Genomic DNA, 24737 nt, shown 5'->3' on the forward strand with positions numbered 1-24737 from the left:
GCGCTTGATAATTGTTGCCATTGGTAACGGTGTATAGAATCCCCGCGTGTCAGGCTCGCCAGTGAAATGAATAATGGCTTTGCCATCGTCAGGCTTTCTAGGCCGTAAGCCGAGGTGCGACGGCACAATAAGCTCCGCCTCTCCATCCCTCAGACTTGTGTGCAGCACGTGACTGCAGCCCCGCTCTCTTCCTGCTGGCGATGCCCCGTGGCTGACGTCACCAAACTGCACTGCGCCTGCGCGGGTGACGTCGTCCCGAGTGCTTCGAAGAAGTGTCGAACTGCTTCGGTATAAATAAAAAAAACAAAATGAAGACACGTGTCCCGCGAGGCGGGTAACCATCCGGCCGGAGCGGGCGCTCTTCTCGTGCAGAGCGCGTCCCCGCGACCGGGGCTTCCGGCGCTGTGCGCTAATTTGGAGGGAAAGATCAGCTGTATGCGCAGCCTGCGGCGAGCAGTGTAAGTGGCACACCTAGCCGTGATGATGATTATAGAGCTGTGTGATCTCCGCTGGATGGAGGGATGGCTGTCGGGCGGGGGGTTGTCTGCTCTTCGTGTTGCCGGGGCTGATGGGATCTGCAGCATTCTGCACTGGGTGCCCTGTTGTCGGAGTGTTAGGGAGGGACTGGTAACGTGACTGGCAATGCCCTCTGTGCTGGGGGTCTGGCAAATCCCTGCCTGCTTGTAGAGTGGCACCTGCATCTGACCCTGTAAGAAGGACATTATGTAGCAATTATAGTATGAAAATCCGATTCAGGAGGACTGCCAGGTTACATTTGACTGTACAGTTATGCTTGTGACGCTCTTCCTGTACTAGGTATGATGGTTTAGTTGGTTTATTTTGAGATACTCTTAGAGCTCATTATTTAAAGTGTACTCCCCTTGGGAGGAAGAAGCCCCGTCCTGCTCCGCAGTCTCCTCTCGGCACTGGGACCCCTGAAAGCCAGCTTCTTGGTGAATGTCGACTGTTGCGTATGCATGCTAGCTCCATCACGCCCCGCTTTCCCTTGAGATAGCCAGGTCCACGTTACTGTACAGGTGTGTGCTGTCTGCACAGTCGCACAGACCCAATTAGACTTGGCCATTTCCGCCGAAATCGAGTGGGATGGAACTAACGTGCAGGGAAGCAAACTTTTTGAGGTCCCAGTGCTGAAACCAGGGAAGAGGACGGAGGAAACCACTTTAGGATCCAAAGGCTTCCACCTCCTTAGGTGAGTACTCCATAGGGGCAATTTTAAATCTTACATGTTTACTTTAACTTCTAGAAAATGCTGATCTCTGCAAAAGCAGTTCCAAGGTGTGAAGATGCACCACGCAATGGCCTCAATTCACTAAGCTTATTTCCTGTCTTTAATAACGTTTCTAGAGTTATCACCATGGTGTTGAGGCATGTCGTATTCAGGAAACATTTTTCCTCAGGCAAACCTAAAGTTAACTTTTCTGTCTTTAAGTTAACTCTTCAATCCTTAAAATAACTCCAAAGTTAAAGGGAATCAGAGATGAACGTTTCACACAAAATAAACATATCAGTCGATAGCTTGTAAAGAATAAATGCTTTACCTGATAATTTCGCTGCTCTGGTGTGCCTTTTTTAGTGTTTTTTTATCCATTATTGCTCCAGGAAAAATCAAATATGGCCGCCGGCTCATATCCCTTCTGCTTCCGGGTTATGAGTTGTTCTGGATGTGGTGTCTAGGCTATATGAGACTAGGCTGCGATTTAGGCTATATGAGAAAGGCTGCTGCATCCTTTCATCTGTGTGCTTTCATTTTGGTATGATGTGCAGCTGCCTGTAGGAAGCGTCTCTCATAGGAATGAAACTGCAGTCATCATCATTATCTTTGCAGACAGAGTGCACACAGAGAGCAAAGATCATATTGCAGCCACACTTGTCTGTTTCAGAGATTCTCTAGCAACAGCAGCCCCTCCCATGTCATCACAGCTCTCTGTATGCAAAGCAGGAAATCTGAGCCAGGAGGTGGCAGGCTTGGGCTTGAAAAGACTCCACAGAAGAGTGACTTAGCTATAATGATTCCAGGTCAAACCTAGACTGAGCCAGTCGAGGATTCTTATCACAGCTGATAATAGACTAATTAAGCAGATAAGAATGAAACTAAAGCTGGCCATACACTTGCCCGATTTGCCGCCGTTCGACAGCACATTCGATCACTGGGATTGAATCTGCTGCCAATCGTTCACGCTAAACGCACCCGGCGATCCGATTTCCTCCCGAAATCGGATCGGTCCGTCGATCGCCCCGTGCAGGAAATTACCGTCGATCACCCGCGGGTAGGGAGCACGTCGCTAGCGGCATCCGATACAGGTATACATTACCTGACGCTGGCTCCCGGGCATCTTTTCCGCGCTGCACCGCTCTGTTCCTGCTCCATCCCAGCGTACATTAACTTCCTGTGTCACTCCAGTGACCAGGAACTTCAAATAGAGGGCGCTCTATTTGAACTTCCTGGTCACGGAGTGACACAGTGTACGCTGGGATGCGGTGCAGCGCGGAGAAGAGGACCCGGAGCCAGCTTCAGGCAATGTATACGGGGGGGGGGGGGGGGGGACAGGCGGCAGGAGCAGCTCAACAGATTGTGATCGGTTTCAGGCTGAAATCGATTCACAATCTGTTTGCAGTAAAGGCAGCCATACGATCCCTCTCTGATCAGATACGATCAGATAGGGATCTGTCAGTTGGCCGATCTAATGGCAAATCGACCAGTGTATGGCTACCTTAAAAGCAGGGTAGGTGTTTACATGTTCCCACTGATAAATGTAATAAAATACATGAGGGTGCTTCCTCTCTGGTTCTCTTTAAAGACAGGCTTTTTTTTAACTGCGTGTGAAAATAACTACAGAGGAGGTAAATTAACTACAGAGGAGGTAACTTAAAGAGGAGCTGTTAGGTATAAGGTCTCAGAGAAAATAAACACATATATCAGTAGCTAAAGATTGGCTGTACTTACATTACATATGCATTTCACTGTCCACGTTTGTACTTCACATAATTTTTATATAGTATTTGCAGATAATGATGCTCCTGACAGCTCATGGCAGGTTCCATGTTTGTCTGTCTCCTATGAAGCCAAATGTGTCGTCATGTCCTGCCTGCTTCCTGATGATTCCACTCTCACAAACGCTGGCAATGAATAACACTACTGTGCAGTGAATATTAATTAGCCATGTGGCTAGGAACAATAGCGGACTCCTGCAGTGTACTCTGCCCGAGATTTATTAGTGCTGTGAGCTAGACTGTTACATGCTGTTGAAACTTGAGCCTCACTAGCAGCCAGGGGAGGGCCCCAAAATGCTTTGCAGTATCTGTTATTCGGCTTGCGTCCTCCTTAGGAGCCTGGGAATACGGAGCCTTGCTGTCAGCAAACATCTAAAGTAAGAGAGATTTTTAACTGCAGTATTGCCTTTTTGGCTTCCTTCTAAACTGTTTAACACAGGAGAATAGAGGTTTAAATTAGCTTTTGCTGCCTGACAGTTACTCTTTAAGGAATGAAGAGATAAGTTATCTCTCTCACTGTGTGGAGGTAAGTTTTCTCTTGCCTTATTATCTCCAGCATGATCTTAGTGAATTGAGGCCAATGTGTAATGATGTGCTATGACCCCAGCCTCTGTCACTGGGGTTCATTAACCACTTTGTCCTTTGCTACAGTATATCTACGTCAGCTGTGGCTCTCTCCAAGCCACAGCGACGTAGATATACTGACCTGCTTGCAGCCCTGTTGTGCAGGAACAGGTGCGCTTCAGAGCGCACCTCCTGGCACTAACAGCTGCAATACTAATTGGTGAAAGGGAAAATGTTCCCTTGTAGCCAATTAGTGACCCCCCCGCGGATGAACGATCACCGCTGTAGCAAACAGCGTGATCATTCATCTCTCCCCCTCCATGGTCGGATCTGCTAAAAAAAAGGATTAGAAAGCAGCCTGACTCACCTTTTCCTGTTCCAGCGACCAGCCTGCAGCCCGAGCCTCCGATCTCCGCTCTGCACACAGCCCTGTGATGCTGAATAGCCGAGTCCCGGCTTGATGACGTCATCAAGCCAGGACCCGGTAACCGGCATCACAGGGCTGCGTGCAGAGCGGCGATCGGAGGCTTGGGCTGCAGGCTGATCGCTGGAATGAGATAAGGTGAGCAAGGCTGCTTTCTAATCCTTTTTTTAACAGATCTGGCCACCGAGGGGGCTGCCTGGGTGGGGGGTGGGGCATCTGGCTGGCTCCTATGGGGGTGCGTGGACCCCTGGTGGGGGGTAAAATGTGCAGCTGGGGGGGGGACAATAAAAGAAGAGGGGGTACAATTTTATTTTATGTGTATAATTTTATACTGGGGCAGATCTGGCTATAATGGTGGGGGGCCCTAATCCAGGGTGCACCCGCTAATCCTGAGGGTGCATCTGGCTATAATGGGGGACCACTATTCCTGGGGACACATATGGACACATGAGGGGCAGCAATCCTGGGGATACATCTATCTATCTATGCTGGGAGGTGCCAAACACAGAGGACACATCGGGCTATACTGGGGGTGACTGATATTGGGGACACATCTGGCTATAAGGGGGGGGGGGGTCTGCTACTTGGGACACATTTTGCTATCTATACTGGGAGACATAATATTGGTGACATGTTTTTATCTCCTGTGGTACTTTTTATTTTTAAACTGGAATTGATAAAAACTGAGAAAAAATGCATTTTTTTTATTTCCCCCCTCTTTTTCCCATTAAAATGCATAGAAAACTTTTTTGGTCTAGGGATAAAATACCCGCCAATGAAAGTCTAGTTTGTCCTGAAAAAAACGATACCTAGATCATTTAGGTGTCATGAGTAAGGATAAAGTTATGGCTGATTAAAAAGGGACACCGCTAAAGTGTCAAAACTGCTCTGGTCAATAAGGGGAAAACAAGGTCTGGATGCGAAGTGGTTAAAGTCCAAAACAAAAGATGGGTCAGCACCACCAGATAAATGTAATTAAGAACTACTCTAGCAAAAATTATGCAGTTAAAATCCGACAGAACCTCCAAGTTTTGGACTAGCCCATCTCCTCATGGAGTAGTCTCAGGGTTTTCTTTGTTTTCTGAAGGATTTCCTGAATGACAGTTGCTAAGTTAAACTGACAAAATAGTGTGCAAGTGAGTAGGGAGGCTGGCTGATATCTTACTATTTTGGCAGTTAAACTGCCGTTCAGTAAATGCTTTTGAAAACCCTGAGAATTCCCCATATGGCGATTGTAATGAGATAGACAGTGATGGACTGACTATTCAAAAACCTGTTGGTTCTCTCAGATTTTTTAACTGCTTGAAAGTTAATGGGAATCAGATTAAAGGTGGCCACTAACTGTCCAATCTTTTTCATCCAATCTTACCATTTTTATGTAATATAAGAGAACTGCCTATAGTATTTATTCAATATATTTACTCAATTTACCTGTATACTACAAAGATTTGGTAAGATTGGAAGAAAAAGATTGGATCATTAGTGGCCACCATTAGAAAAAAAGCCAGATATTTACCTAAGGAGAGGGAAGGCTCTGGGTCCTATAGAGCCTTTCACGGTGACCTCGTTGCGGCGGCAGCTCCTCCGTTTGAATCCCCCTGCGCGTGGGACTTCGGAAATTTCGGGAGCTGAGTCCTCCCGAAGACAGGCGGCTCCATACTGCACACCCGAGAGTGTGTGAGAGAGTGCGCTCGTGCATGCAGTATAGAGCTGCCTGTCTTCGGTAACCAATTCGAAGATTCCCTTCGGCGGCTGAGACAGCAGTATTTGACCAGGACAATGGACCAGGACCCAGAGCCTTCCCTCTCCTTTGGCACTGTATATACTTGCGTATAAGCCTGATTTTTCAGCACAATGTGCTGAAAAGTTACCCCCTCGGCTTATACGCGAGTCAGTGGAGCAGAACAGATGGTGGGGCAGGTTTTGTTACTGGCTCCCTGCTGTGTCCATGCCTCCCATCCCCTGCAACATAGTGTGCAGAATGCGCTGCTCAGGACTACCTGTGTCCCCTGGCTTGCGGAGCAGAGTGTGCAAGCAATGTGTTAGCGGTGCAATGATTCCTTGATTCCTGTGTGGCAGTCGCTGTGTCTCATATCAATGACGCCATCTGGTGGGGCCTTGAGACACAGCTGTATCATCTTTGGGGCACATCTGGTTATGGGGAGGGAGGCTGACTTGTACTAGCGGCACATCTGGCTACTGTAGAGGGGGCTTATACACGAGTCAGTCACTTTTTCCTGGTTTCTGAGGAAAAAGTGGGTACCTCGGCTTATACGCAGGTAGGCTTCTATGCAAGTATATACGGTAAAGCCCCGTTTACACTTAGGCCTGGTTTACATTAGCATTTGCCAACGGAACCGGCCATATGGTTCCGTGGTCCGTTCTGCTGAGCGGACGAAAAAATGCTGCAGGACCCAATTTTCCAGACCGTTTCAGCGAAACGGAAACTGAAGGTTTTGCAGCATATAGGAACCAATGAAAACTGATGTTTTACAGCACACTGGCTGTAAAACGGACCGTTTTCACCTGATCCATATGTCCGGTTCCGTAAAAAACGCTAATGTGAACCGGGCCTAAATCAGTTTCTCTCAGTTATAACTGAAAGGACAACTGATTTTCAAAGTAATGCCCATGTTTTCCTATGGCACAGTTCACACTTAACACATTTTAACTGAAATCTTTTTCATAATGCACTGCTATGGAGAAGGAAAAAAAAACTCGTACCAACTGGTTAAGTGTAAATGGGGCCTAAGTATCTGGCTGTTTTTTTTTTTTCTAACATTCCCATTCACTTTAAAGCTCTTTTATCCCACCACAAGTTGCCTCCTTGTGATGGAATAAAAGAGCTTTAATTACATTGATCTGGTGGTGCCGACCCATCTTTGCTTTAAACTTTGCAAAAGACCAGATGTAATGCTAGGCTAGTAGAGGAGTAATGAAAAGATCCTTGTTTCTCTTTCAAGGAGGTAACCTGGGAATAATATACAGGTGTTGTGTATGTTGATGTGTCTGAGTTTGAAATAAGACCACTGTATTCCTTAGCATGCTGTTACAGCGAGTGGAAGCATTTGTACATGTTGTCATGGCAGGTGACAGTAATGAAATGATGTGTAGGGCTGTGCCATCAGGGCATCAATCCATCAAATCTGACTCCTCAGTTTATGGTACCTCCAACTCCTCTATTTTTAGTGTATTAATATACTATGTATTAGTCGTGTTGATTGAAAGAATGCAAACCAAACGTCTACTGTCTAGTAAGCTGACGCCACCATATAAATTGGTGCATAGATGGTAAAGAATTATATTTAAAAAGCAGGCAATAGATTATCCTTCTAATCAGTTAGATATCAAGTCAGCACCAAAGGTGTGAATTCCCATCACTATCAAGTTCAAACTGAACTTACGTTAGTTCCATCTGTTGTCATGCATATTTTTTCCATTAATATCTACGGTATAAGCATTTAACTTGTATGGCGAAAACGTAATGCGTAAAGCTGGTTTGGATGAGTCACATGCTTGAATTAAAATAGCGGGCAGGAATATCTGAGATATGCCGATGATACCACTCTAAAACTAAGGAAGATTTAAAGAACCTAGTCATGAATGTCAAACAACAAAGTGCCAAAGCTGGTCTACTGCTTAAAGAGAACCAGAGACCAAGCACCCTCATGTATTTTATTACATTTATCAGTGGGAACATGACAGTAAACACCTACCCTGCTTTTAGTTTCATTGTTATCTGCTTAATTAGTCTATTAGCAGCTGTGATAAGAATCCCCGACTAGCTCAGTCTAGGTTTGACCTGGAATCATTATAGCTGAGTCACTCTTCTGTGGAGTCTTTTCAAGCCCAAGCCTTCCCCCTCCTGGCTTAGATTTCCTGCTTTGCATACTGAGAGCTGTGATGACATGGGAGGGGCTGCTCCTGCTGAGAGAGAAGCTCTGTGGCTGCAATATGATCCCTGTGTGCTCTGTGTGCACTCTGCATAGATAGATACTGATGATGACTGCAGTTTCATTCCTATGAGAGACACTTCCTACAGGCAGCTGTACATCATACCAAAATGAAAGCACACAGATGAAAGGCTGCATTTAGCCTAGACAGCAGCATAGTCTCATATAGCCTAGACAGCACATCCAGAACAACTCATAACCCGGAAGGAGAAGGGATATGAGCCGGCGGCCATATTTGCTTTTTCCTGGAGCAATAATGGATAAAAAACACTAAAAAAGACACACCAGAGTGGCAAAATTATCAGGTAGAGCATTTATTCTTTACAAGCTATTTTGAAATCTAGAAAATGTACTAATGTTTTGGAATATAAGATGCTCGGGACTATATGATGCACCTACGTTTAAAGAGCAAAAACCACGACAAAAAAAATATACTAAACCTGGTGTGTCCATAGTCTAGGGACGTCTTGTAGATGTTCTCCCCCAATTATTGTGTCTCCTCTTGTACCTCTTGTGTCCTTTTCTCTCCCCATGTCTCCTCTTCTGTCCCACTTTTATCCTCACCCTTTCTCCTCCTCGCTCCCCTGAAGAGATGAATGCAGCTGCAGCACATCTCGCCTAATCCATCTGAGCCCATGGTGATCAGAGACCTCTCCTATCCCTCACTGTTCCCCTAGTGCCAGCTTGTGCTGATCGTATCATCAACAGAAGCCAGCACTAGGGAAGCAGTGAAGGAGAGTACAGGTCTCTGATCGCTGAAAGCTTGGATCGATTAGGTGAGATGTGATGCCGCTGCTTTCATCTATCCAGGGGGAACGGAGGAGGACATGGGGAGAGCAGAGGAGGACCAGGGGACAATAGAGGGAGTCCCCGTCATTGCGGCGGTTTGTATCCCCGGGCGTTCGGGGACTCCCTGTAGTTGGAATAACTGACATAGTGGCTTTTTTTTTTCTCCCCATTTGGGGGTGGGGGGGGGGGAGTGCATCTTATATTCTGTAAAATACAGTAAGTAATGTCATCTGCTGTAATGAAACTTCTGCAAATAGATGGAGAGAAAGTAGAAGTTTAACAGATTTTATCTTGGGATGGAAGATCTTTGAGATTAAGAGACGTGTGTTTTTCAGAAAGAAAAACTAGGACAAGATACTAAGGATAGAGATGTCACTTTACCATCAAAGATCAGGATAGTTGAAGCTGTGGTCTTTCCAGTAGTAACATATGGCTGTAAAAGTTGGACTATAAATAAGGCCCTGCTTAGAAAAATTGATGCTTTTGAACTGTGGGTTTTCGAGAAAGCTACTGAGAGTTCTCTGGACTGCCAGATCATGTAGCCAGTTGATACTTAAAGAAATAAGGCCAGAGTGTTCACTAGAAGGGCTGATACAGCTATTACAACTCAAATACTTTGGTCACATAATGATAAGACCTCATTCTTTGGAGAAATCCTTGATGCTTGGAAAAATTGAGGGCAAAAGAAGAAGAGGATAACAGAGGCTAAGATGGAAAGACAGCATATGTGAAGCTATGAACTTGCCTATCCAACAGCTGAAAGAAGCAGTGATTGACAAATACATCTTGTGTGCAGAAGTACATGGTCACAAAGAGGATGAGGAAATGGAAAACTGATGGTAACAAACCCCAATTGATATTTCACGGCACTTCAATGGAATTTGAACTTGGCTTCCAAATGAATATTTATGCAATATACTGTACCAACGTTTTTAATATTGATTGAAAAAAATGCAACATACAAGGCATTTTGTCCCTGTCAAAGGTCAGCAGTTTGAAACCTTTGTGAAGATTGTGCTTTTGGAAACAAACCAAAGATCTTCTCAGATCTAGAACAGCCTTTCTCAACCTTTTTATCCTGGAGGAACCCTGCAAATAAATTTTGGATCTCAAGGAACCCCTGCAGACAAATGTTTGATCTTGAGGAACCCCTGCATTTTTTTTGCAAGAGGCACGGTCTTTAAAAGTAGGTTAGACTGTTTATTTCACTACCCCCTATTACACTGCTACTCATTACACTGTCTTCTTATCCTAGTGCTTTCTACTAGTGCGCTCATTTTTATTCTGACCCCCAATTTAGTGCTTATTTTTACAGTACCCCCTATTATAATGTTCTCTATTATACTTCCCCCTCGATGGGGGAAAATGCCAAGGAACCCCTGCAGAGTACTCAAGGAACCCTGGTTGAGGAAGCCTGGGCTAGAAGGTTTGCACACCGCACTACTGGCCAACCAAGCCAACATGAATGAAGATACTATTTCAGTTTGAATATAAACTCTTTAGCTAAGCCTATGTCCTGGTGGATTTTTATGTTTTGGCTGTTAAAGAAACGACAAGCTCTATATTTTAAACAAAGGACAACAAAAATGAAAACAACATTGGGACTAAATTTAGCACAACTGTGTCTGAACTAAAATGAGGCGAATTCGACCAACATTACTAGGCCGGTGCTTCTGTCTCCTTGGGCAGCCTTACTCTAACATGAGAGCGATCTGCAGAGGAAATTATGGGAATCTTCCCTTATCTTTCACCCATAATCAGAACCTGGTCTGTGGCAGTAGACAACACCTCTGCGTTTGATGTACATTATGGATTCTCCACACTATCATATTATTAATGACTGCTTTGTACAAGTACCCACATTGCTGGTAACACCATCTCAAGTGTCCCTTGATTGATGCAGATATATATTTGTTTGGAGTAGTTCTATATAGGTAGAGAACAGCATTCTCGTAGCACTTTTAGCCGGGTGCTCCACCCAGCTAATTCTGGTGACCGCTTGGCTGTCAAAGCTCTCCTACTGACACCACATGCAGAGGAGGTGGGGCCGAGGAGGTGGGGCCGTCCAGCAAAGCAGTGAATACTAATAAAGAGGAGTGGGACACACTCAGCTCTCCAGTCCTGTGAGTCAGCAGTATAGGAGAGTGTGAATTTGCTGCCTGAAATGCTTGATTCAGGTTTTCGTCATGGTAATTCAGGCAGCAAACTCTAGGGGGCAGCAGCGCTGTATACTGGAACAGCAGACGATTTTTCTCACGCTCGCCCTCTGCTGCTGACTCTTAGGACTGGAGAGCTACAAGTGGGTGTCCCGCCACTCTTCTTTAGTATTCACTGCACTCCTGGCTGGCTCTACCAGCTCTTTGTACACTATAGAAAGGACCGTAGAAAAGATTCATGCAGAATCTTCAGGTACAAAAATATCAAAACTTTATTGACACAAAAATAGATAAACTATTAAAATATCTCTGTAGGAGGTTCCTTGTAGATATTTCCAACACAGAATTCAGATATACATATAGGCTTAGTTGTAGACTTAATGCATTTTATGGGAAAGGCAACGACACGTTCGTTTCGGGTGTACAAGACCCTTCATCAGGCCAAACTGCAGAAAGTACTATCTACAAAAAAGCATAAAATAAACGTACATTAATAACATTAATATAATGTATATAGTAATACCGGCACCTCACAGAGAAAGAAGCCCATAAGTGAACAGAGTGACAAAGTGTATCCACTAGATCCCATAAAAGAAGATCTTTACACTTGTCACGAGAAAAAGAAGTAATTGTGCCAACACAGCAGAGCATGAGGGTTAAAGGGAGGTAGGTAGAGTCTGACATGACTAAAACCAAAATGGATCAGTAAATATCGGTCCATTGTATGCTGACTCCGTAGAGGATAACAGATTTTTGAAGAAAGTGACAAACACCTAAGGTCTGTAAATATCGGCCTCATAGTCACTGAATCAAAGGAATTCAAGATATATAGAGAAGAAAGAAAAAGAACAAAGAGCTGTATTACTGCAGACCTGTTAGTTCTGTGGGTAATGCATGATCAAAGCACCATCAACACAAGGAGACATCTGAACCGACCAGATGTACAATACACCTTTAAGAAGAAAACCAAAAATTGTCATAGATCTATGATTAGTGATAAATGGTACAGAATAGCTATACCCCTTTGCTTCACTAGAGGCAAAGCCCCATAGGAACGCCGGGAAAATTATAGCAAATGGATTCACACTAAGCAAGAGAATCTCATACTATAGACACCCACCGAATATATAAAGAAAGCATGACTTCACCATATTACTAGGCTATCCCAATCAACATGAAGGATATAGACAGATACTAAAGATAAATCTTGCAAGTTGCCAATCACTAATACACACAGGCTGTCCTGCAGGGCAAATTGTCAATAGGATATAGGCACAAGTGGGTCAAAAAGCCATATATATAGACAGACGATGAGGGAGAGTCCTGCAATCCACCAATCACTAATACAAACAAGCTAACCTGCAAGACCGATCATCAATTGAGTATAGATAGGGGTAGGTCAAAAACCATATAAAAATCCCCCTAATACCGTAGCAAATACAGATGTATACAAATGAGCGATCAAGTACAATAGAAACTATAGCATGTGGCCTACGGATAAAGGTACTTACAATTCCAATGGCTGGCATGTCACAGAGTGGACATCTATTGCTGCTACGCTGGAGGTGCACCAAGGGATAACTACACGCTGTTTAAATAGCGTCCTAGCGTGTTCAAAAATGGAGTGCGCATGCTCCAACTTAGGGGGGCGTAGACAATACTAGTCACTGCGTCCGGCATCAAAGCCAAGCCGGAACACAGAGAGGAAAGTGACATGAGTGGCCGGCCGGAAGTGATGCACAACGCATCACTCCTTTGTTCAGAGCAATGCGGAAGGCCGCTTGTATACGGAAGACAGCCCATGCATTGCGCTGAGACGCAAACAAGGAAGTACTGCCTCACATGGCACTAAAGCCCACGTGGGGCAGGTCCATGTATCACGCAACAGTGTGGCCAAAAGGATACAGCTTCACACTGCGCTGGAGACCAATCACAAACACCCACCACAGATCATAGACAGCCCAGGCAGGCCATCACACATTAAAGAATACCTCTGCGCGCATACACATTAGGAGATACCTTAGTGCACTTACACCATAAAATACCAATTGTCCAATACCAATTTGGTAAACGGCTACTAAGCCTCACCACATATTTAGAAAGACATGTAGAGCCATCAAGGATGCCCAGTGACTACATCATAGAGCCCAAAAGGCATAGGCTGAAAAAGGGGGGTACCTCCTACCTTGTCCCAGCATGCAAACCACACAGAACCAACAGGTTAAATATTTGTTCTACAGCATCTGTGGAAGAAAAAGAAAGGAACAACATAAATATCACAATTGATCAATTAAACCAGTAATGAAATAATCATTGGGGCCTGTATTCCGCATTCATACCCCAAGGGGCTAAAGTTTGTAAGTTTTTAATCCAGCGGGCCTCCTTACGTAGTAAGCCCGCTTCCCTATCGCCACCCCTTCTCAGGGGGGCAACGGCCTCCAAGACAAAAAATCGGAGCTGGTTCGCTGCATGACCCATCTGCACAAAGTGACTAGCAACGGGTGAATCAATATCAGGGGGGGCTTGATTCCGACGATATGCTACATTGATTCTAGATCTGTGTTCAATGATCCTTTCCTTGACCGCTCTCGTGGTTTCACCCACATAGAGCTTTCCACAAGGGCATTTGATGGCATACACCACAAACGAGGTCTCACAGGTAGCGTAATGTTGAAACCTTATTTGGTGACCTCGCATTGGGTGGTTAAAGCTCCGCCCCTTGAACACCAGCTGACAGCAAGAGCAATTTAGACATGGGAATGTCCCTTTTCTAGCCGGGGCTAAAGTGGTTTGCAAACTGGTCCTACCGGACCCCAGATCTGCCCTGACTAGATGGTCTCTTATAGATTGGGCTCGCTTGTAAGCAATCATGGGTGGTAATGTAAAGGCTGGGACTTCAGGGCCTTTGGCTCTCAACACTGACCAATATCTTTTGACAATATTCGACACCCGGGATGAGATCGTATTAAATGATGTAGACAAAATCATACGATCACAATCCCCCCTAGCTCGTACCTCTCGGGTTCGCAGCAGATCCGCTCTCTCACGAGTCAAGATCTGCTTTTTGGTACGCTCAACCAGACTTCTGGGGTAATGTCGTTCCAAGAATCTATTTGCCATACCAGTCATGCGTTGGGCACTTCTTGTCTCATCGCTAACAATGCGTCGGACCCGCATAAACTGCGATTTGGGTAAGGACTCGCGCAGGCTTTTGGGGTGGAAAGATCTAAAGTCCAATAGGGTATTACGATCTGTAGGTTTAGAATACAAATCAAAAGTTAATAACCGCCCAGTCCTGCATATGTCCACATCCAAAAATGCTATCTTTTGGCTCTCAATGCTGCACGTAAATTTTAATGATGGAGATGCCATCTGAAGTTCATCGTAGAAAGTCTGAAAGGAGGAAGGCGGTCCAGACCAGATGACAAAAATGTCATCTATATATCTACGCCAAATACAGGCGTGGTCTCTAAATAATGAGTTTTTATAGACCCATTCCTCCTCAAAGCTCTCCACAAAGATATTGGCATAGACGGGTGCAACATTGGAACCCATGGACGAGCCCCTTAGCTGTAAATAAAATGTGTCCTGGAAGAGAAAAAAATTCCTCTCCAGTACCAACTCCAATAGGGTCATAATAAAATCTATCTGTACACCCTGTACAGATGGGTCAGCCAGCAAACAAGATCTAACAGCCTCCTTACCTTCAGGATGCGGAATACAGGTGTATAGAGATTCGATGTCTAATGTCACTAAAAGGCAGCTGTCATGAGGAAGGACCAATTCACCTATCTGTTTTAAGAAGTCAGAAGTATCACGAAGATATGACTTCTGGCTCAACATATATTTTCTCAGCACTTTATCCAAAAAGATCGCGATGTGGCTCAAAATTGAGTCACATCCAGCTACAATTGGACGGCCAGGAGGATTGCATAATCTCTTATGTATCTTGGGTAGACAGTATATCACGGGGGTTATTAGTTTATCAATATACAGATAATTAAACAATTTCAAATCAATTAACCCGCAATCCAATGCCTCATCCAAAATTAATTTGATTTCTTTCAGATATTCCGTGGTCGGATTGACAGTGAGTTCCTTATAGACCTTCTCATCAGACAGCTGCCTCAAAATTTCCGTGACATAATCTGTTTTGTTCATAACCACTACCGCACCCCCCTTGTCAGCTGGTTTAATCAAGATGGACTGGTTACCCTTTAGATTAAATAGTGCTGTCTTTTCATTTTTGCTTAAATTATGTTGAAAAAAGGGAACATGTCCCCTTTTGAAATCGTTCTCCAATCGGCTAATATCTCGCTTAACCAATCCAATATATGCTTCGACCTGATCATCATTTTGGGGTGGCTTGTTTCTTGTAGGCAAGAACAATTTCAAATCACTTGCTGTATATAATGTTCTCTCTACTGGAGCTCGTGATATAGGTAAAGGCTTAGAAAAGAAGGCCTTCCACCGTAATTGGTCGAAGAACTTCTCTAATTCAACATCTAGGCTAAAGAAATCAGGCACAGCTGTAGGACTAAAGGATAACCCCCTAGATAAAACCGACAATTCATCTGGTGAAAGTTGGTAGCTGGAAATATTAATAACGGGATAACTGAGGCTCAATCTGTGTACCGCTGTCTGCTAAGTACGGTCTCTGAAAAAATAGTCCCTCCTGGGGACCTGTTTCGGGGGATGTCTCTTTTTTGGGGGCTGGACAGGAACCTGCCCCGGATTCTCTAAAAAAGACGATTCTGATGCAGAGGATGGTGCAGGCGAATTTGGTTGATTTGGCGTTGGTTTTGGATGTCTCTTTCTCGATTTTGGATAGCGTCTTCCGCCTCCTGGCGTGGCTGGATTGGGTTTTCTCTGCCATTTATAAACGTAGCCAGATGTATAGTCACGGCAATCACGTTGGAACTTTTCCCTTTTGCTTTGTAAGACGTCCCTCCTATATTTAGCCAAATTCTCTTCCAAAGATTTAATTTGTGTATCAAACGATTCTTTAGGAATCTGACTCATCAATTTCTTACGTAAATCCTCAGATTCTAGTTTCAATTCTGGTAGTTTTTTATATATCCATTCAACATACAACAACAGGATATCAAAGGAAGATTTGTTCAGAATACCCTCAAAACGGGTTAGGAACTCGCTATCGTCTGTAAAGATATTAGGCCTTATATGAGATCGCACTCCCCTCGGAATCTTCAGATCTTTGTAATATTCAGCCAGTGTCTGGCCATGCAGTTCCAAATCGATGATGTATTTATCGATCTTCTCTAACTCTTTAAAGTCTACTGCTGTCACATCAATCTCTCCCAAAATCCTACGACAACCTTCCACATTACTCAAAATGCGTATGATGTCCTCATTGGCATAAGAAAAATTGCTGTACCTGTAGATTGTGCTGTCTCCTCCGTAAGGGGAGTCAGTTCATTAGTAGACATTTGTACAAAACGTAATAGATATATTAAATATCAAAAAATCTCCCCAGTGGCAGTATCCAGTTTAAATATAATTGGGAGTGTGTTCTTTTTTGAAAAAAAGGAAAAGACTGAAAACCTTATCGTCCTTTTAAGGGTCATCCACTCCACCCTTTCACAAGACTTTGTACACTATAGAAAGGACCGTAGAAAAGATTCATGCAGAATCTTCAGGTACAAAAATATCAAAACTTTATTGACACAAAAATAGATAAACTATTAAAATATCTCTGTAGGAGGTTCCTTGTAGATATTTCCAACACAGAATTCAGATATACATATAGGCTTAGTTGTAGACTTAATGCATTTTATGGGAAAGGCAACGACACGTTCGTTTCGGGTGTACAAGACCCTTCATCAGGCCAAACTGCAGAAAGTACTATCTACAAAAAAGCATAAAATAAACGTACATTAATAACATTAATATAATGTATATAGTAATACCGGCACCTCACAGAGAAAGAAGCCCATAAGTGAACAGAGTGACAAAGTGTATCCACTAGATCCCATAAAAGAAGATCTTTACACTTGTCACGAGAAAAAGAAGTAATTGTGCCAACACAGCAGAGCATGAGGGTTAAAGGGAGGTAGGTAGAGTCTGACATGACTAAAACCAAAATGGATCAGTAAATATCGGTCCATTGTATGCTGACTCCGTAGAGGATAACAGATTTTTGAAGAAAGTGACAAACACCTAAGGTCTGTAAATATCGGCCTCATAGTCACTGAATCAAAGGAATTCAAGATATATAGAGAAGAAAGAAAAAGAACAAAGAGCTGTATTACTGCAGACCTGTTAGTTCTGTGGGTAATGCATGATCAAAGCACCATCAACACAAGGAGACATCTGAACCGACCAGATGTACAATACACCTTTAAGAAGAAAACCAAAAATTGTCATAGATCTATGATTAGTGATAAATGGTACAGAATAGCTATACCCCTTTGCTTCACTAGAGGCAAAGCCCCATAGGAACGCCGGGAAAATTATAGCAAATGGATTCACACTAAGCAAGAGAATCTCATACTATAGACACCCACCGAATATATAAAGAAAGCATGACTTCACCATATTACTAGGCTATCCCAATCAACATGAAGGATATAGACAGATACTAAAGATAAATCTTGCAAGTTGCCAATCACTAATACACACAGGCTGTCCTGCAGGGCAAATTGTCAATAGGATATAGGCACAAGTGGGTCAAAAAGCCATATATATAGACAGACGATGAGGGAGAGTCCTGCAATCCACCAATCACTAATACAAACAAGCTAACCTGCAAGACCGATCATCAATTGAGTATAGATAGGGGTAGGTCAAAAACCATATAAAAATCCCCCTAATACCGTAGCAAATACAGATGTATACAAATGAGCGATCAAGTACAATAGAAACTATAGCATGTGGCCTACGGATAAAGGTACTTACACGCTTACATGCTTTGATCATGCATTACCCACAGAACTAACAGGTCTGCAGTAATACAGCTCTTTGTTCTTTTTCTTTCTTCTCTATATATCTTGAATTCCTTTGATTCAGTGACTATGAGGCCGATATTTACAGACCTTAGGTGTTTGTCACTTTCTTCAAAAATCTGTTATCCTCTACGGAGTCAGCATACAATGGACCGATATTTACTGATCCATTTTGGTTTTAGTCATGTCAGACTCTACCTACCTCCCTTTAACCCTCATGCTCTGCTGTGTTGGCACAATTACTTCTTTTTCTCGTGACAAGTGTAAAGATCTTCTTTTATGGGATCTAGTGGATACACTTTGTCACTCTGTTCACTTATGGGCTTCTTTCTCTGTGAGGTGCCGGTATTACTATATACATTACATTAATGTTATTAATGTACGTTTATTTTATGCTTTTTTGTAGATAGTACTTTCTGCAGTTTGGCCTGATGAAGGGTCTTGTACACCCGAAACGAACGTGTCGTTGCCTTTCCCATAAAATGCATTAAGTCTACAACTAAGCCTATATGTATATCTGAATTCTGTGTTGGAAATATCTACAAGGAACCTCCTACAGAGATATTTTAATAGTTTATCTATTTTTGTGTCAATAAAGTTTTGATATTTTTGTACCTGAAGATTCTGCATGAATCTTTTCTACGGTCCTTTCTATAGTGTACAAAGTCTTGTAAAAAGGGTGGAGTGGATGACCCTTAAAAGGACGATAAGGTTTTCAGTCTTTTCCTTTTTTTCAAAAAAGAACACACTCCCAATTATATTTAAACTGGCTCTACCAGCTCACCAAATGCTGCTGCTATGCTGGAGGCAAGCTGCTGGATCTTCTCCCTTTATACTCCTCTATCATTGATCGGGGATCTGGGGCCAGTAAGGGTACTGGGGTTTTCCTGAGATTAATGCTTCAGCCATTCCCCAGTGTGAAGTTTCTCTGGGATGGTAAGAGGACCTGAGGAGGCTTTTCTAGCACTCCATCAAGTTTCAGCCGTAGAAGCAGGGAGAGGGAGGAGGGGGCCCTTTGACTTGCTGCCTTGAAGGAGACAACACAGTGTATGCTTGCTGCAGTTTCCAACTACTCAGCAGGGTGGAACTGGTCCCTGGAAGCCACAGCAACACCCGGTAACCCTTCTGACTAGTTCAGGACAACTAAATATCTGCTGCCAGTACAGAACCAGGGAAGAGAACACACACCTCATCAGAGGGTCCCCACTACCCCCTTGGCGGAAGAGCTTACACTCTATCTGCTCCCTTCAGGAATGCCCAGGCACCCCCTTGGGGGAGAAGGCTTCCTATGCTGACTGATCTTTTATCATTTGGCACTGTTATTGGCCTGAGGAAGCGGGCTCAGACCTGTGAAACGCGTTGCCTGTGCTAAATAAAAATCTTTTTCAGTGTACAAAGATTTCAAAGACACCTTGTTAGCCTTTTCGTTTTTAAACTGTTTTTAGAAGCTTTTATACATCCAGGGCGCCTCTTCTCCCTCTTAATGGGCATAATACACCCCCGTACATAACCTGTCCAAGGGGTGGTGACAGAACTCCCGCGGTTGCCACCATGGTGGACATCTGTCTCCGTTTTTTTCAAGAGAGCGACCACATCCGGGTCCTTCCAGTACCACCCCGAGTGGAGTCGGGTTCATAGTCTCCATCTGCTTCCTGTGGTTGGTTGCTCCTTGCAACCCTCCTTTGTGAGTAGCATTCTTCACCTTATTATTTTTCATATCTATCATTGACATACTGCACTACTGGGCTCCCGTCTTTTTGTATCCTGTGCTTTTCTTTATAAGGTGCTGCGACTTCCCTACCCCATTCCCTTGGGGGAGAGCTGCACTGTAATTAGGGAGAGACCTGGGGGCCTGTCAGCCAGCTCTGGGCAATTGCCCAGTTTTCCCCTATGGAAGCGTCGGCCCCGTATTTCACTGTCCCGCCCCTCATGCCTCCCAGCAGGGAAAAAAAATTGCTCCTTTTTTAAATTACCCTTAAAAGTGTACCTGAGATGGGGCCCCGGACATAAAATATACATACCTGGGGCTTACTCCAGCCCCCTCTGTCCTGATCGCTCCCACAGCATCCTCTTCTTGCTCTCTGCCCCCACAACTGGCCCCAAAAAATGCTACAGTCTGGCCAGGCACGCTCCCGTCTCGATCCTGCCGCGGGGGAGCGTTCTGTGATTGCAATTGCGGAGAAACCGAGCAAGAAGAGGATGCTGTAGGAGCAATCAGGCTGGAGGAAGCCCCTGGTATGTATATTTTATGGCAGGGGCCCCATCTCAGGCTCCCTTTAAGAATAAGTACTTTCAGATCTTCTATGCTGTGTCCTGTTTCACAGAAGTGTTGGGTCACTGGTGTGTCCAAATTGGGAAGTTGTCTAAAAGCAAACAGCGATGAATCAGGAAAAAGTAATTATGTATGTATGCACCTTAACATCTGCCTGGCACTCTATACTGCCTATTTTTTACATTTCAGTGCAGTGGAGCACATTCAGTCAGTACTACGCCTCAGTTGAGATGCTTACAGTATTTGACCGTAAAGTACATTTTGCTTCATGGAAAAATATGAAAAACCTTCAAATAAGAGAAGACGGAATACTTAAAGGGAACCAGAGACGAAGCACCCTTGTGTATTTTACCATGTATATCAGTAAGAACATTAGAGAAAACACTTACCATGCTCTCTGTTTCACCCTCACTGCTAAAAGTGTCTGTTAACAGCAGTCACAAGAATCCCAGACTGAGCAATTAAATCTGGCTTTGCTGGGAATGATTATAGCTGAGTCATTATAGCAAAGCCACAAGGGGGCAGGCTTGGGCTTGAAATAACACCACAGAATACAGACTTAGCTATAATCTTTCTGTAGCAAAGCTAGACGGAGCAGCCTGACTTCTCAGTCGGGGATTCTTATCAGACGTGATAACAGTCAGATTACACAGAGAACAATGAAACAAAGGGCAGATTAGGTGTTTACTGTCATGTTCCCACTGATTTATAAGGTAAAATACAAGAGGGTGCTTCATCTCTGGTTCTCTTTAACTGTCCTGATTAAAATGTGTCAAGGTCCTGTGTAGAATTGTAGAGCTTATTAGCTTATTGATTAAATGCCCATTTCCTGTTTACATGATAGCCATTAGGATGCATTGAATGCCTAACCAGTAAAAACATTAGTGTTTGTTAAGAAGCTGCTTTTGTCTGACAATTAAAGCTTTTAAATGTCAGGCTGAGGTGTTGCACAGCAGGTAAAAAGGCTGAGAATTTTCCCTGCTCTGTGCATAGTGCTGATTTTACCAGCAAGGTGGCCACGCCCATGCAGGCAATAAAGTCAGAAATAAGTAACTGGAAAGAAATATCACTGGAAACAGGCTGTAATCCGCAGTTTTTGTTATTCCAATGCGGATGATATACTGGAAGATAAGATAAACATACAGTATATGTGCATTTCTAATTCTACTTATAATTAGGCCATGTTCATGTTTTTTTTTTCTTACTGTAACGATTATGGGCTCTAAACGACTGTATTTTTTGGACTAGAAGGCCTCAATTCATAAAAGGCTTTGCGGTAAAAAAAATCTGGGAGGGAAAATACCGCATTCGGTATTTTAGACCTTTGTGTGCTAATTCAGAAAGATTTTCACAGCTGCCTTTTGACGTTCGTTAAATTACCGCAGCCTATTGAGCGGTACAGCAACAGTGTGGTGATATCTCTTTTGTTACAAGCTGTAATTACGGTTCCCTGCACAGACTTCAGCTCCCTGCACAGATGACTCACAGAGACTTCGGCTCCCTGCACAGACTTTCGTCTCCCTGCACTTTGCATTGTTAAGACCTTACCAGAGGTGTCGGTAATTATCGTCTGCCATACCGCTTGTTGAAGGCTTTATGAATTGACATTTGCTGACAATTTACTGACGTGTTGGAGGTAACTACAGCCAAATCGGTAATTTTCCTCACTGCTCTGTAATTTCAGTTTTTCATGCGGTAACAGCCTTTATGAATTAACACTTTGCTAAGTGCTCGGGAAAGTCTGCTTTTTTCAGCTTTACCGCATGCGGTAATGCTTTATGAATTGAGGCCTAAGACTCACTTTTTCTCCCCCAAAAGTGGTGAAAAAATTCACTGCATCTTATAGTCCAAATGCAGGGAGTTCCCGACTTGTGAACATCTGCCAATATGAACCTCCAACCTGACTCCCTGTTCTGTGCCCATGGAGGACACGGTCTGGAACACAAAGGGACATAGAGGAGGACAGAGGCGGACACAAGGGGACAGAGGAGGACTCAGGGAGACGCAAGTGGTAAAATCGGGGCATGAGGTACAAAGAGGACATAATTCACAAGATGCCCTTTCACCATGGATGCACCAGGTTTAGTATATCTTTTTTTTTTTTTCCCTGGTTTTTGTCCTCTAAACCTAGGTGCATCTTATGGTCGGGAGCATCTTCTAGTCCGAAAAATACAGTAGTTTCTCAGCAGTTGGACTGCAGTGTAAAGCTGGCCTTGCACAAATCAATATTTCAGCTTGTGACATGCTGATGGGGATTAGGGGTTGATGTACACACTAGATTGTCTCCGAATCGGTCTTTATCGGTCGAGCATATGTACGTAGCTTTAAGGGTTTGGACTCCACCAATCAACAGAAAGATGCATGTACAGAGTGGAGGAAATTAAAGACCATTGTTACCCTACCCAGAAGTGGTCTACCATCTCTACTATCAGAGAGAAGTCCAACTGTAAGAAGTTGAGGGAGACAGGAGTTGGATATATTCCAAAGTAGAGTAATCAGACTGGGGAATAGTTTGGGATGCCCTGGATCCACTAAAATTTATAATCTCGCCTCCCGCACACTGCAGGACATTCTCGCTTTTTGCAAGAGTGTTCTCACTCATCCCTATTGATCAGATATGTTGGAGCACTAACAGATTTGATAAGTTATTCAGCACCAGAAATATTGTCCGGTATTTGGTTCTCTTTAGATGCTGACATATTCAGGATACAATTGTCCACTGTAGTTTTCATTTAGTGCACTGAGCTGAATATTCATTCTATTTCTTCCTTGCCAAGCCCATGTTCCTCTTGCAAGTAACATGTTAACTTGTAATATTTCCTGTCCAGGTTGCAGCATTTTAATTTTATGGACATCACATTACTGCAGCTGTTTTGCATGTGGACTGTAAATCTTGGCATATTTTTTTTTTATCATGAAGATATTTGTGTTGTTGGTGTTGTGTTTTTTTTTTTTTTTTGCCACTTGCTGAAGAACTTCTAATAGGGCTCATTCACATTCTGGAGTTCATAGACTTTCATGTTACCATTCATAGTAAAGAGTGCGTTCCCGTGCGTTGCGATGTAAAACATTCGGTAAATTTTAAGCAGACGCACACGATTTCTCATTGTGATATATTGTATCATGGCTGCAAAAGTTAGCGTTCTAATGCAACAAGCTGTGCATCAGTTAAAGCGTGCACAAATTTGCATTAGTGCAAGTGTTGTGTAGTGTGAGCGAGCCCTAGAGACGTTTGTACGTTGTTTGAAAATATAACACAAAATGAATTTTGGTGTTTCATGCTATTGGTCTGCATAATCTTGCATTGAAAACTTTGTGAAAACATTTGATGTTCATATCAATAATTTTGTAAAAATGTTATCATAAAAAGTGAAGTGGATAAGAGATAAAATGAGGGGACATTACTTATAGCCACCTTATTATTTAGTATTTATATAGCGCTGACATCTTCCGTAGAGTATATATTGTGTTGTCACCTTAAATATGTTATACAGCTCCCCCCAATTTTCAGAAGGGTGAGAATGTTGTGTTAAGCCTTGTTCACATTATGAATCGCCCAGTGCTTTTTATGAGCGATTGAGATTTTCACTTCCTGACGTCAGTCAGGAAGTGAACTCTTTCACCTGGAAAAGAATAAATACAATGTATTTATTCTTAAAACCGTTCGGAAAATCGCTATACAAAGTGATTTTTCAAGCGCTTAGCGATTTTCCTATACCTTCCATTATAGCCAAAATGCTCAGAAAATGGTACAGGCAGTAGGATTGCCGCGGTGTACCGCGGTTTGATTTTGCATGGTAATCATACTATGCATAATCTTGTTTTTCCGGGTGGCGGTGCGGTGGGGATGCGACGTAGTGGCGGGCACGCGAACATCAACGGCGATAAGTAAAGATAAGATAAAGTAGAATGAAGCCAGTACAGCGTGCAGGATCCGGCAAGTGAGTATTTACTTATCGCCGTTGATGTTCGTCGCTGCGCCCCCCCCCCCCCCCCCCCCCTCACACACCCCAGCTCTCTATACTGCAGGCACCTATCCCTGACTACCTATGCTGCAGCCACCTAATCCTGGCTACACCTATCCCTGACTACCTATGCTGCAGCCACCTAATTCTGGCTACACCTATCCCTGACTACCTATGCTGCAGCCACCTAATTCTGGCTACATCTATCCCTGCCTTCCTATGCTGCGGTCACCTAATCCTGGCTACACCTATCCCTGGCTACCTATGCTGTGGCCACCTACTAGTGGCTACACCTATCCCTGGCTACCTTTGCTGCGATTACCTACTACTGGCTACACCTATCCCTGGCTACCTATGCTGCAGCCACCTACTACTGGCTACACCTATCCCTGGCTAACTATGCTGCGGCCACCTACTACTGGCTACACCTATCCCTGGCTACCTATGCTGCGGCCACCTACTACTGGCTACACCTATCCCTGGCTACCTATGCTGCGGCCACCTACTACTGGGGTGGGGCACATAATTTAATGTAAGGGGGAGGTGGCCCAAATAATTGTGTAATACCGTCATACCGTATTTTTTGGGGGACTGTTATACTGTGGAATTTCATACCGTTGCAATCCTAACAGGCAGTGCT

General features: G+C 43.8%; 1 protein-coding gene across 1 annotated transcript in view; it reads left to right on the top strand.

Annotated features, from left to right (window-relative positions):
- The first annotated feature begins 253 nt into the window (after positions 1-253).
- Positions 254-24737, top strand: part of MGA (MAX dimerization protein MGA) — a 124322-nt gene continuing 99838 nt past the window's right edge. Inside the window, exon 1 of the mRNA XM_068254300.1 lies at positions 254-458. The gene's annotated coding sequence lies outside the window, so the exon portion shown is untranslated. The remainder of the gene's footprint in view (positions 459-24737) is intronic.

The sequence above is a fragment of the Hyperolius riggenbachi genome, chromosome 9 (assembly GCF_040937935.1).
Source record: "Hyperolius riggenbachi isolate aHypRig1 chromosome 9, aHypRig1.pri, whole genome shotgun sequence".
In the NCBI taxonomy this organism is placed as follows: domain Eukaryota; kingdom Metazoa; phylum Chordata; class Amphibia; order Anura; family Hyperoliidae; genus Hyperolius; species Hyperolius riggenbachi.